The sequence below is a fragment of the Mesoplodon mirus genome (assembly GCF_964341445.2).
Source record: "Mesoplodon mirus genome assembly, chromosome: 12".
Classification (NCBI taxonomy): Eukaryota; Metazoa; Chordata; class Mammalia; order Artiodactyla; family Ziphiidae; genus Mesoplodon; species Mesoplodon mirus.
In genome coordinates, this window is record NC_138988.1 from 21256872 (window position 1) to 21270309 (window position 13438).

General features: G+C 42.9%; 1 protein-coding gene across 10 annotated transcripts in view; it reads left to right on the top strand.

The window, feature by feature from the left end:
* The window catches only part of FRMD4B (FERM domain containing 4B), a 322972-nt gene that overhangs the window by 255267 nt on the left and 54267 nt on the right, over positions 1-13438 (top strand). The window contains exon 1 of one of the 10 annotated variants that reach the window (XM_082637929.1): positions 3187-3354. The exons of the other annotated variants lie outside the window; for them this stretch is intronic. The gene's annotated coding sequence lies outside the window, so the exon portion shown is untranslated. Of the gene's footprint in view, positions 1-3186; positions 3355-13438 lie in introns of those variants that run through there. 10 annotated transcript variants of the gene reach the window in all.

Below are 13438 nucleotides of genomic sequence, written 5' to 3' on the forward strand. Positions count from 1 at the left end.
AGGGAAGTCCCTGTGATTATTTTCTTAAGTGATGTTTCTCAGGTGGGGAACAAGCAAAGGGAAATTCCTCAAAGGAGGCAAAGTATGAAGCACTGAAATGGAATTTATGCATTCTTGATACCGCTAAACTAAAATTATACAAACTTCATAGCTTTATCCAGTGACATCTACTAAATGCCTGAAATGGGTCAGCACCCATCTAGGCAACTAAGATGTGGAGGTACTTAGGCAGGGGCCTTCCTTCCAGAGAAATGTGAATTTCTATCAAGAGCTACCTCAGTGGCAATTCTGAATTCCACTTCTCTGTTTACATGTCAGTGGCTGCAGCTCTTAGCTTTTAGAACTTCACTGAGGTTTAATTGTGGATCAGAAAAGGTCCCCAATTATTACCCTCCTAGACCAGAGCAATGTGGCTTTTTCAATTAAAACAGTGATTGAACACCTAATTCTTGAGGCTGCTCTGGTCCACCCACTCCTTGTGAATATCTTCTTCTTTCTCAAATTTAGAATTTCCAAAGCTGAACCCGCCACCATCCCAGCTCCCAGACCAACTCCTCCTCCACTGTCTCCCCTTGAATAACCACCATTCTCTCTTGAATCATCTCTAAGGATTTTCTCTTTTCCCTCCCACCTTTTTGTCTGTTAGACAGCTCCCTTCTTTCCTTGTCTTTATCAGAACGCTGGCTTTCTCAGCCCTTAGTCTCCTCCACTCAGCCTGACTGTAAAAGTATGTGTGTGTGTGTGTGTTGTTTCTTTGACTGCTTTCTGTGACATTATTTTAAAAGTCAACGCCTGATTTCTTTCACTTCCCACCACAGTTGTTATCATCACCATTTAACAAATTAATAGATGAAAATTTTAGGGCCAAAGAGACTATGTCACATAGCCAGTAAGTTCCCAGATCTGTTCTGATTCTGTTGTATACTACCACCTGCACATAACCCCCTGGTATCTTACTAAGACATAAATGTGATCATTGTTGTTGACTTCCAGACACCTCTTACAGTTTCTTATTGCACAGACACCCATCTTCCAAAACCCTAACTTGGCATTCAAGGCCCCCCATAATCTGCATTATACATTTTAACCTCCCACACTCTACTGCCCATACTCCTTAATATCTGTTCCTGCCTCTCTTCTCTTTTCTTCAGATGCCTTCACTATTTCGCCTTTATGGCTTTGCTCAAACTCTTCTTCCTAGAATGCCTTTAAAAACAACAGTCCTCCCCTATTTTGGTTCCTGCCCTGTTTCCTTGAGTATTTTAAGTTAACCTTATCATGACCAGTAGGAAATCTTGCTCTCTGAAAGTTAATTAAAATAGTGACATGGGGACTTTTTTCTTTAAATAGTTGACAGCCTGAATTTCCAAGTCAGCCCTTAAGCTGCAAAGATAACAAGCTACTCGGGTAACACAACACAGACAAACACAGGATTCCTGAAAGCTGACACGGCAAGGAGGCAAGGTTTCATCACTGAGCCAGCCACAAATGAGTTTGTAAAAGCAAAGCATTTTCTTTTCTTTCTAAGATCCTGAAAGGTGGAAATTACTAAGGGAACTATGTGACTAGGGCACTTTTTGCTTATAAGAGTGAGTGATTACAATTCAGTACTGGGTCACCATGAGGGCATATTGTCACCTAGCTTCAAATGGGAAGGAATAATTCACAATTTACAGCTGTGCTACTGGGAACAGCTGTCTCCCATGGGAGAGGAACTTCTCTAGATGCCTTGAGAGTAGCTAATGAAGGGAGGGGGGAACAATCAAAGACTTTAAAGGACTTCTCCTACTCTTACACCTCTAGAGCACTTAAAGCTCTAAAATATCATTCCATTTCCGGGACCTTTAAAATCAGTTACAATGATAAAAATAGCAGCTCCCGTGGGCTAGGTGCTGTGCTGAGTATGTCCTTATTCACATCAATGGAGAGGCAGGAGTGAAGACAAGAGCTTTGGAATTTCATTGCCCAGGCACTTGCTGTATTACTGTGGGTAACCTCTCTGGAACTCAGTTTCTTTGTCTCTATTACTTGGTATTACTATTATTATTGTTAATATGTTTAACCTTTCCACCAATCCCGTGATGACGGGCACTACTGGTATTATCCCCATTTTACAGAGAGGGAAACAGCTTTGAAGGGAGTAAGTAGTTGACTGTCTAGGTCACATGGCTTAGAGAGTGGCCCAATTAGGACTCCACCCTCATGCTCTTGACCTTTGTCAGGAGTCTCCTTTTTTGTATCCTCACACAAACTTGTAAGAATCATTACCTTCCTTGCTGGCAGAATAAAGAAGGCTGACGACAGAAATTTAACGTTTCTGTCTGATTTCAGGCCAGGGCTTTAATGAATCAGCAAAACGCTTTTGTGAAAAACCTATTAAAAAATGGCTTTTCTGGGCCTCCCTGGTGGCGCAGTGGTTGAGAGTCCGCCTGCCGATGCAGGGGACACGGGTTCGTGCCCCGGTCTGGGAGGATCCCATATGCCGCGGAGCAGCTGGGCCCGTGAGCCATGGCCGCTGAGCCTGCGCATCCGGAGCCTGTGCTCTGCAACGGGAGAGGCCACAACAGTGAGAGGCCCGCGTACGGAAAAAAAAAAAAAAAAAATGGCTTTTCTCTCTCCTGGTGTCATGACTCTATTTTAAGGTTTGACTTAAAGATACAAATAGGTTCTTTTATTAATCAGTTCAGTGCATTAATATTTCATTTATTTTTAATGATTTGTAAATAATTCTACGTGTCAGGCTGTTTTACATGTTTTACAAACATTAACTCATTAATTGTCATCTCCATCCATGAGGTTGGTGGAATATTATTCCCACGTTACAAGTGAGATTAAGAAATTTTGTGTGGATTATATTTACATTACCATATTATGGTTTAACATTTCCCCATGGCTTGGCCAGATGTTTAGAGTTGCTATGTTGAATAAGCAAACAAGATAACAACACATAGGGAACCACAGACAAATAAGTGTGGGAAATACGTGGTTAAAAGCTAAACAAAGTTCTTTTCGATGAAGTTCGAATCTGCTCACGTGCATGGCAGATCTCCCAGAAGAAGACACATAAACAGTGTTTCCAACACTTATTTGTCCCTGATGTGTGAGCCTCCTGCCAGACCAGTGTTCTATGGACTTCACTTTGTGAAGCAGGGGATTATTTATTTGCTGAAAGCTCAGTATTAAAATGCCTTTAAAAGATAAGCAGTTTTGGCAAACCTTTTCTTTGTACTCCTTGCCAGATTATCGCATCCCTCGATTTTAATTCCAGTAACTCTTGGGGTAAACATTCATCAAGTTCTGAACTCACTTTTTCTGAAGAGCCCTGAATTTGGAAGGAATCATCCATCCCATACGGTGGGTGCTTTTTCATCTGCTCTATGCAGAGAATGTTAGGGCTGTCCAATATTATGTATTGGAACCCTCATTTTATAGCTGATGAACTAACAAGTGACATATCCATGACAGTTCAGGTTGACAGGACCAGACCTGCAGTCCCCAGGTCTCCCTGACCATCTCAGATTTACCATTTTGTCTTACACTTGTATCGGGAGGCCTCCATGGGTCCTTGCTGTCCCTGATAGAAGGCAGTGAGGACAGCAGGCAGTGGACTCTACCATGGTAAGTGGTGTTATCACAGGAGTGGCCCCGAGTCTAATATTAGTCACTTGAGGACATAGCTTAAGAGTGAGAAGGCTGGAAATGAGCACTCAATCAGCAGTGCCTTTGGAATACCTTGTCTTCTCATTGCTCGACCTTATTCACTCTTGTAGACTGAACACCTAATAGCTACAGCGTGAGAGGCATTGGGCCCAAGCAAGGGCTGTGATGGAGGCAGACTGAGTTTCCAGCCTTCCTTTTATTCCTGAGCCACAGTCCTTCTACATCCTTTATAAGAGACACTGGAGAAAGGCCTGGGCCCTGGACTCAGACACGCAGGCATGAGGTTGAGTGAGACAAGCCCTCCTCATCTGCTAGTGGTGTGACCTTGAGCCAGTTTTAAAGCCATCTGAACCTAAGGTCCCTTTTCTTTCAGAGATTCGTTGTGAGGATTGAGTGAGATCAAGCACCTTGCAGGGTGCCCGGTACAGAATGGAGACTTAGTACTTGGGAGTCTGGTTCCACTAAGTCCCATCTAGTATACTGAGATGCATTGTAGATGATGTTGCTGTTCTTGTTTTATCATCTTAGCCATTTTTAAGTGTACAGTTCAGTGGTATTAAGTACATCCACATTGCTGTGCAACCATCACCGCGTCCGTCTCCAAGATTTGTCATCTTGCAAAATGGAAACCCTGTGCCCATTAAGCGATAACCGCTCTCCCCTCCGCCCCCAGCCTCTAACGGCCGCCATTCTACTTTCCGTTTCTATGAATTTGCCTTTTCTGGGTGCCTTATGGAAGTGAAATCATGCAGTATTTGTTCTTTTGGGACTGGCTTCTTTCACTCAGCATGGTGTCCTCAGGGTTCATCCATGTTGTAGTGTGTGTCAGAATTTCCTGTACTTTAAGGCTAATATTCCATTGTATGTATATACCACTTCGTTTATCCATTCATCCATGGATGGATACTTGGGCTACTTCTACTTTGGGGCTCTTATGAGTAATGCTGATATGAAGAAAAATAGGTAAACATCTCTTTGAGACCCTGATTTCAGTTCTTTTGGGAAGAGAGATGCATTTTTAAGAAGAATCCCTGGCTTCCAGATAGTTAAGTATATTGTACTGTTCATTGGAGTGGGGGTGGGCTGAAGGCATAGGAATGGAGGATGGATATCAGATCCCTGTTCTAAATCATCAGATCTTACTTACCAAAATTAATACTTGAGGAGCCCAATACTTACATTAAAATATTGTTGTAGGTGAATATTTATTGACATGGAAAAATGATTACAATATAGGAAGTAGGAAAAAAGTATATGTGTTATCCATTTTTACAAAAAAATTATATATACCAATATGTTCAAATACATGATACAGATATAAAAACTGGTCCTTAAGTTGTAGCATCGTGCAGGAGCCCCTAAATTTTTTTGTTCATACAGCCCCTTTCATTCTCAATATATGTATACTTTTAATTATTTATTTAATTATATAGTTATGTACATGTAGAACTATGTTGACATCACATACATTATAAAATATTCACAAAAGTGTAATGTATCAAAAGGAAAGAGATAGAGTAACATGTTCCAAGAATGGATAAAAATAAATATCATAAGAAGTTCTAGTATTGGGAATTGCCTGGCAGTCCAGTGGTTAGGACTTGGCGCTTTCACTGCTAGGGCCAGGGTTCCATCCTTGGTCGGGGAACTAAGATCCTGCAAGCCACGTGGTACAGCCAAAAAAAAAAAAAAAGTTCTAGTATATTCTTTCTGCACACCTACAGATCTCTCTACCACATAGACTGTTGTAGAGTAGATTCTGAAGTTAGGCAAAGCTGAACTGGATTCCAGATCCCACTTCTCACTGGTGAATAATCTTAGCTGAGTTACTGAACATCTCTAAGCTGCAGTTTCCCATCTGTAAGTGGGAATAATTACAGTTCTTATATAAAAAAATTTTTTTATTGAGATATGGTTTTTTTATTGAGGTATGTAATATTATATTAGTTTCAGGTATAGAACATAGTGGTTCAGTATTTGTATATATTGCAGAATGATCACCGCAATAAGTCTGGTTAACATCCAACACCATACATAGTTACAAAAATCTTTTTTTCCTTGTGATGAGGACGTTTAAGATCTACTCTCTTAGCAGCTTTCAGACTTGCAATACAGTGTTAATAGTGCATTGTGCACTGCCTGGTTTATGGTAGGGGTAAAAAAAATTAAGCTGGTACTATTGTCATGACTAACAGTTGTCTCGGGATGGTGGGGATAGAAATGTTTACAATTTTCCTTCTTCTTTGCATGTCAGCGTGTTTTCATTTATTGAAAATGAAGATATAGTGCTTATGTCAGAATTTTTTTAAATGTTATTTTGTCTTGTTAAAAAACTCAGAGCTTAGCACAGTGACTTACAGATCTCCTGCACTGCATCCTTTTTCAAAATGAATGTAAGATTCATGGAACACTACCCACTTGGCCTAACGGAAACTTCCCAAACCAAGGCTTAAAGCCCTTCCCTGCCACCCCAGAGCAGCAAGCCTGTGATTCCCCCCATATATGGGAGGCCCTGTCCAGAACCTGCTGGCCCCCAGGGGCCTACGTGCCTTTGTGAACAGGCTCATTCAGTTCTCAGCACAGGCGCCTGAGGCTGGGCAGGCAGAAAGGAAGCAATTAAGACAGTGGAAACCTACCAGGGAAAAAGCTGTTGGCAGGACAGACTTCATGGATGTGTGACCTGTGCAGTCACACAGGGCCCCCTGCTCGGAAGGACCCCACTCTTGGTTTGATGCTCTTCTGTCTTGAAATCTTGAAATTCTCCATGATTTTTTCACAAAGAAGCTCCACATTTTGATTTTTCACTGGGCCTTGCAAATTGTAGCTTGGTCCTGGCTGTTGAAAACTGTAAGGCATTGAGAAGGCCCGGGTGTTGAATGGATTATTAAAGAAGGGGTCCTCTTGTAGGTGTCTAAACGGGTACTCCATTGTGGAAGCTGGAACCACACAGAATTCTGCCAAACAGCCTTTTTGCATATATGTCTGGGAACCTCTTACCCTTTTCTGATTTCAGTATGTTTGATCTCCCAGGTCTGAAGCACGGGGAGTAACAACCTTGACTTCATAAGGGCATTGTGAAAATCAAGAAAGAAAATGCACGTGAAAGGGTTAGAACAGTGCCTGGCACCTGGAATACTCATTTTTAAAAGCTTCCTAAATACTCAGTTGCTACCCTGGTATCAACAATATGAGCTAGGTAGTATCGTTATGCTCATTTTATTTTTTTAATTTTTTTCCTGATGTTTACATTTTGTACTTCATTTATTTATTTATTTGTTTTTGGCCACACCCTGCAGCATGCAGAATCTTATTTCCCTGACCAGGAATCGAACCCACGCACTCTGCAGTGGAAGCGTGGAGTCTTAACTGCTGGACCACCAGGGAAGTCCCTACCCTCATTTTATAGATGAAGATACTGAGGTTCAGAGAAGTTGAGTAACTTGCCCAAGTCATACAGCTGGTTACCATATGGAGTTAGGGTTTGAACGCAAGCCATCTGATGGCAGAGGTCATGCTTTTTTCACTCCACCATTGTGCACCCTGCTTTTATCATCATCTATTAGGTGCCAGGTATTCCTGTGTACTTTTATCATCTGCTTCTCAAATTGTAGCCGTTGAGATCCTCATTCTGCAGATGTGGAGACGGACGTAGTGGTCACGATCACATATCTGTTCCACATATGGTGGCACTTGGATTTTAACCCCCATCCTCTGAATTTCTACTCAGCCTTTCCACTTGATAATTCCTCAAGAGTGAATCCAAAAGATGTTTAACAGTATCTACTGCTTTGGGCTGATAATGCAAATGTAGTTAGACTTTGGCGAACTCCTGGACCCACATGCCAGACAGTTCTTCATAGCTTGTTTCTGGCAGCAATGGAATGTCATCAGCGCTGGCTCAGACCTTGGAATCTCACTGAGTTCCCCCCAACTCCTGGCAACCACCATTCTACCCTCTGTCTCTACGAATTTCTAAAATGTTTTTATTTTAAATATTTACAAATTTTCGTGTTAACCTAATTCTCAGCCAAAGTCATCCTTATGGATTGCATTTCTTCTAAAAGAGTTGAAGTTTCAAAGTAGACAGGATCAGAATCCTTGGCAAGCTGACTAATGTTTAGAAAAGTCTCTCATCACATTTTCATTATTATTAGAAATTCTTTAGACTTAAAAAAAATGTAGTTTGACAGTTGATCCCTATCAAGCACGCAGATAGACAGGGTAATTCATCCTTTGTTATAAGTTAGGCCACAGACAAAAATGTAACAGCAACGGAATTCTAGCTAAGTGGACGCTGTGTTCCCCAGAACACACACCGGTTTCTTGTCTCTTTGGTAGAGTGCTGAGATGAGGAGGATCTGACACAAATTCCATGGATTGGTCATGATGTTGGAAGAGCAAGTTTCAAGGCTAAAATTCCACCAGTAACTGTGGGTTCTGTTGAACCAATCCTAAAGCCGCTTACAACCTGGACTTGCCAAGTCACTTCCAAAGTTCTTTTCCCATGTGGTTTATTACCAGCCCTTAGGGTTGCCAGATTGAGCAAATAGAATAAACAACGAATAACTTTTTGAGTGTGTGTTCTAAATATTTAATCTGGCAACTCTAATCTAGATCCCCCACTGGGGCTTCTTCTCAGTGGTAGTAATCCACCCGCAGCCTGTTCTGAGAATGGTAGAAATAAAGTGTTTATTATTGTTGGTTTCATGGGCTGTGATCAGAAATGAAGGAACACATTTATTGAACATAGGCAGGTGCCTTCATAGCAACATAGCTTCATAGCATCTTCCCAAGAACCCTATAAAACAGGTCACTATCCCTGTCTTTATAATGAGGAACCGAGGCTCACAAAGGTTAGTTTACCTAAGACCACAAATGTCCTACAAACATGGAGACCTGGGCCTGTATCCAGTTCGAAGTCCTTACCTTATTACTGCACATTACAAGTCTAGGGCCAGCTGGTAGGCTGCTCTGTTGACTTGTTTCTAAGTATGTGGCAGCTTTGCAGTAGCCTGTGTCCCAACCCTGGCTGCCCATGTGCCAGCTCTGGTGAGACAGTGGGCAGCCAGGTGACCTCTCTAAGCCTCATTTTCCTTATCTGTAAGTTAGAAATAGCACCTACATCTACGTTCGCCATAAGGATTAAATGAGTTCCTTTTTTTTTGTATTTTGTATAAGTAAAAGGCTGAGCACTTGTCTGCCACACAGCACATGCCCAGGACAGTCTCCTTTAAAGCCACAAGAATTTTGTTTATTGTCCTGTGAAGGGGCTGAGTGGTCGGAGGCAGCCTAGAAACGTGTGCTCACGCCTGAGCCCCAGGGAAGGAGCTTCATTGGGTTAAGATGAATGGAGGGCATCCCTCCTTCTCCCAGAAGTGCTGGGGGGCATCCCTAGCTTAAGGGGGAGGCCAGGAGAAGGGCTCCTTTCAGGTCTTACTTTCCGCTCTGCAAATGGTGACCACCTGATTTGGCTTGAGGTGTGATCAAGAACTGTTTAAATGCGGTGGGAAGAAAATTCCAAGATTGGAAAGACCCTGTGACTTGGGAGGGGAGGGGGCAAGGTCTGGCCCAGCCCGCCTGGTTTTTCCGGCCCCTCCCCCTCCTCTCTCCTCCTGGCTTTCCAGTTCCCTCCTCTGCTTCCTTCTCCCCGGCTGTTCCACTTTGACCTGGAGTCCGGAGAACCAGTCAAGCAGCCACTGGTCCTCTGGATCTAGCGCCACCTCCCCGAGGGGCCCCTGGGTAAGTCTTTAACATCAGCGGGCCCTGTTTCCCCCATCTGTGAACTCAGGGTCGGACACACCAACTCAGCTCGCCTAAACCATCTGGCAGGGTTTGGTCTGGAGGGGTGGAAAGTGAGGAGGGCACTTTATTTTAGCTATTATGAAATCGTCTCAGTCTGTGAGCAGTTTGACTAAACTGTCTGCAACAACCAGTGGTGGCTTTAGAATGGGGTGGATTTGAGCCCTAGCTTTCTGCCTTGTGTGATTGACTATGAATGATGACAATTTGTTTCCAACTTTCTGCAGTGCCTCCCAAGCCCTCTATCCTCTAAAAGAGAGAACTCGACAGGGGTAGAGATTTTACTATGAATTTTTTAGTCAGGATTAAAAAATCAGGCATCAGGAACACCTCGTGTGTTTTAAGGAAACTTTGTTGGGTGTTGGGCTTCTCAGGCGAGTTTGGGTGCCCTGTTTTAAAATTCTGCTGAAAATGACTGGGGTCTGATTTTGTGGGTCTTAAAACAAATTTTTTTAAACTAAATTTGGTATCAGGGGACAACTATAGACTGTAGTGGTTTTGGTTGGGTTTAAGAAACACTGAGTGATAACACATATTCAGTCTTCTTATCTGTGTTCAGATCTTTGTGGTTTAATCCAGTTTTTGGCTAATCCAGATTATCTGGTTTAAAAAATGCAGCCTATCCTCACCGAAGAAACTAACTTTATTTTTATTTATTTATTTTTTTAATTTTATTTTTTGGCCACACCGTGCGTCACGCGGGATCTTAGTTCCCCCACCAGGAATCGAGCCCCCCTGCAGTGGAAGCACGGAGTCTTAACCACTGGACCGCCAGGGAAGTCCCAGAAACTAACTTTAGTAGAATCGATGAGAGGCCACTAGAATTATAAATTCTGAAGCCTCGAGTGAGGCTGGCAAAAGCCTTCCGTCTCCTCCTCACCTCCTCCTCCCCCCATTTTCTGTCTCTTTTTGGAATTAGAGGAGTTAGGCAGAGTGGTTGAAGCACAGGCTTGGAGTCATATTTGCTACTTTCTTGCCGTGTGAGTTGAAATCTCTCTTAAATCTCAGTTTTCACATCTATGTAATGGGGATGCTGGTGATAATAACATAACCTGTAGAGAGAGGTTTTTGTCCAGTCTCTGAAACCTAGTAATGCTCAGTGAGTGTGAGCTGTCGTTCAGAGCATTTCTTTTTTAGGGACTGAATGGAGGTATCCACTGTGTATAACTGCTGAGTCAGCCTCGAAGAGTCTCGTGAAACTAACCTCCTGGGCCGTCCTCAGCCTCTTTGACCTTCTTTCCCGTTTTAAACTGTAGATTGCTCTCTCTTTCTTGAAAATCTCCCTTTGTTTTATGATGTGTTTATTCTATTATTCTGGTCCCGTGGTTCTAAAGTCATTTATTAAACAGATCGCTGGGTCCCGCCTTCTGCCCTCCTGATTCTGTAGGTCTGGGGTGGGCCCGAGAATTTGCATTTCTAACAAGTTCTCAGATAATACGGATGCTGCTAGTCAGGGGATTGTAAGAACTACTGTGTTTTCTCATGCTTGTCCACCTTTAATATCCCTTTACCTAGGAATTAGTGGAGAGAAATTTACTGTTAGAACTCCCTAGTTATTAAGTCAAGGAGATAATAAACTAGATTCATCACTGAAGGCCAAGTGTCCAGATAACTGAAAGAAACATGATTTTTTTTTTAATTAAAAAAGGGTGATGTGAAGGCAATCTGGCCAGTGAACTAAGTAAACTGAGAACATACCTTAAACTGCTAACTACCAAGGTGTTGATCAACTCTGGTAGATTAGTCGAGGAGATTAGTGTTTATATTCAGTATCCAAGATCCTTCTAATAATGCCATGTTTAAGCAAGCTGTCCTCCTTAACCACTGGATCCAGCTGGAATGCTTTAGTAATTGAGTTGACACCTGTTACACCATTTAACAGACATTAAATACAGTTTTTCTGGCTGTTATGATCATTGCCATGGCCCATTCCTTCAGTATAGTGCAAACCTTTGACGGCCACCCCAGCTCTCTAGCAAGCATAGATAAGGAAGTGGCTTATCACCAGCCTCTGTACAGGCAACTCCAGAAGACTGGCAAACGTTTCTAATTTACACCAGTTCCTAAAGACAGTAAATCTTGAGCTTGCACATAGCACAGTATTAAATAGAGCTCCCAGCTGTGACAACTTGCTTGAGGTCTTGGAGGCCCCTTAGGCTACATGGTAGACTTTATCTTGAGTGTTCAACAGGCATTAACTGTAGCTTTTTTACATTTGCATATGCATGAGTTATACTCATGCAAGACTCCAGTCCCAAGTTACTTTTTAAAGAGCTTAATTTATGTCTTGGTGATGTTTCTACGCTTATTTCCATTAGGTCATTATATTTAACGTGCTTTTTAGGCACCTTTGCTTGGAATTTCAGTTAAGGAAGAGTGTTAGCATCAAAAAGAAAAGGGAAGTTTGGGGCTTGGGCTTTTTTTTTTTTTTTTTTTTTTTAACTGTCCTAGAAACCTAAGGATGCTTCCACACCAAGCACTGACAGCTACCATCTTTGAGGGATCTCATTCAGTGATCCGTTTGCTCCAGAAGTGCCAGCACCACAGTTTGCTAATTGCCCGCACTCCCTCGTCCTCCAGCCTGAGAATGGCAGGTGGCTGATTGTCACTGTGGGCAAGTTCCCAATTAGGCACAAACAGGTGCACACATCTGCTGGGGGTGGCTGTTTCCACACAACTGCTCCAGCGCACACAAAGGGTGGCCTCAGCTTTGCCAGCCATGTGGCTCTCTTAAAAATGAGTGAGGTTGGCACATTCCTACAGGGCTTTTGCGGTCAGTAAAGAAAAACAAGAGCCCGTGAAAGGGGGCTTGGGAATGCCAAAAGGAATCATCACGGGAAAAAGAGCTGCGGTGGCTAAATGGTGGGTCATGGGCCTCTTCCTTCTAGAAAGCTGTCAGAATAGGAACTTGGAATACCTAAAGGAGGTATTATCAGGTATTTTATCTAATTATCAGCCTAGATAATTAGATAAAACTCAGTGTTCTTCATTGTGGCATCTGAATTCCTGCTGAAAGGATGAAGAATAGCAATTTCTGGTTTGTTACTGAGAAGGAGCAAGTCTTGTAGATTTATGGGCATTGTCTTTGGCTAGGACCTGGGGAAAGCAGTCCCTCTTGGCAGTTCTGGTCAAGTTCATCTTTAAAATAACACTTCCATTGCATTCGGGTCAAGAACGTCCAGACAGGACTTTCCTGGTGGCGCAGTGATTAAGAATCCACCTGCCAATGCCGGGGACACGGGTTCGATCCCTGGTCCAGGAAGATCCCACATGCCGCAGAGCAACTAAGCCTGTGCGCCACAACTACTGAGCCTGCACTCTAGAGCCCATGAGCCACAACTAGAGAAAGCCCACCTGCAGCAAGGAATACCCAACACAGCCAAAAATTTTAAAAAATTAAAAAAAAAAAAAAAAAAAAAAAGAACGTCCAGACAGGGTGAGTGCATTTCCTGCTGGGACAAGGCAGAGACATCTCCGTCCAGGCTTGCTCACCTCCCGGCTGTTTAGAGGCCCTCCCTTGGGATTCTGAGGTTGATCCTCATTCATATAAACCCAGCCTCCCACGCTGCCTGCCTGTCAGCCCCAGGAGGGGCCTTCTCTGCCCAAGCCAGACCTGGCTGCCTCTGCCAGCTCAGTTGATCCACGTGGCCTTGGCTCCAGGCAAATTCCCCCGCAGGGATTCTTCAGAGGGTGAACAAATAAGCACTCAGCTACTGTCAGTCCACTCAAACGTGAAATCCTTCAGGTTCTAAACTCTGAAAATGATCAGGATTAACTTAAGAATAATGCACCAAGTGTTTCAAACACTTGCCCTCTAAATGGCAATGGGCTTGCTCATCAGTACCCTCCCTTTCACCCACTAGCCATATTTGACTTAGTTTTTACGTGAATTATATCACCCGCAAGGATGTGTAAAACATGTATGAATGGTTTAAATAACAAATTAGAAATTACACAGCCACATAACCACACCCCATGA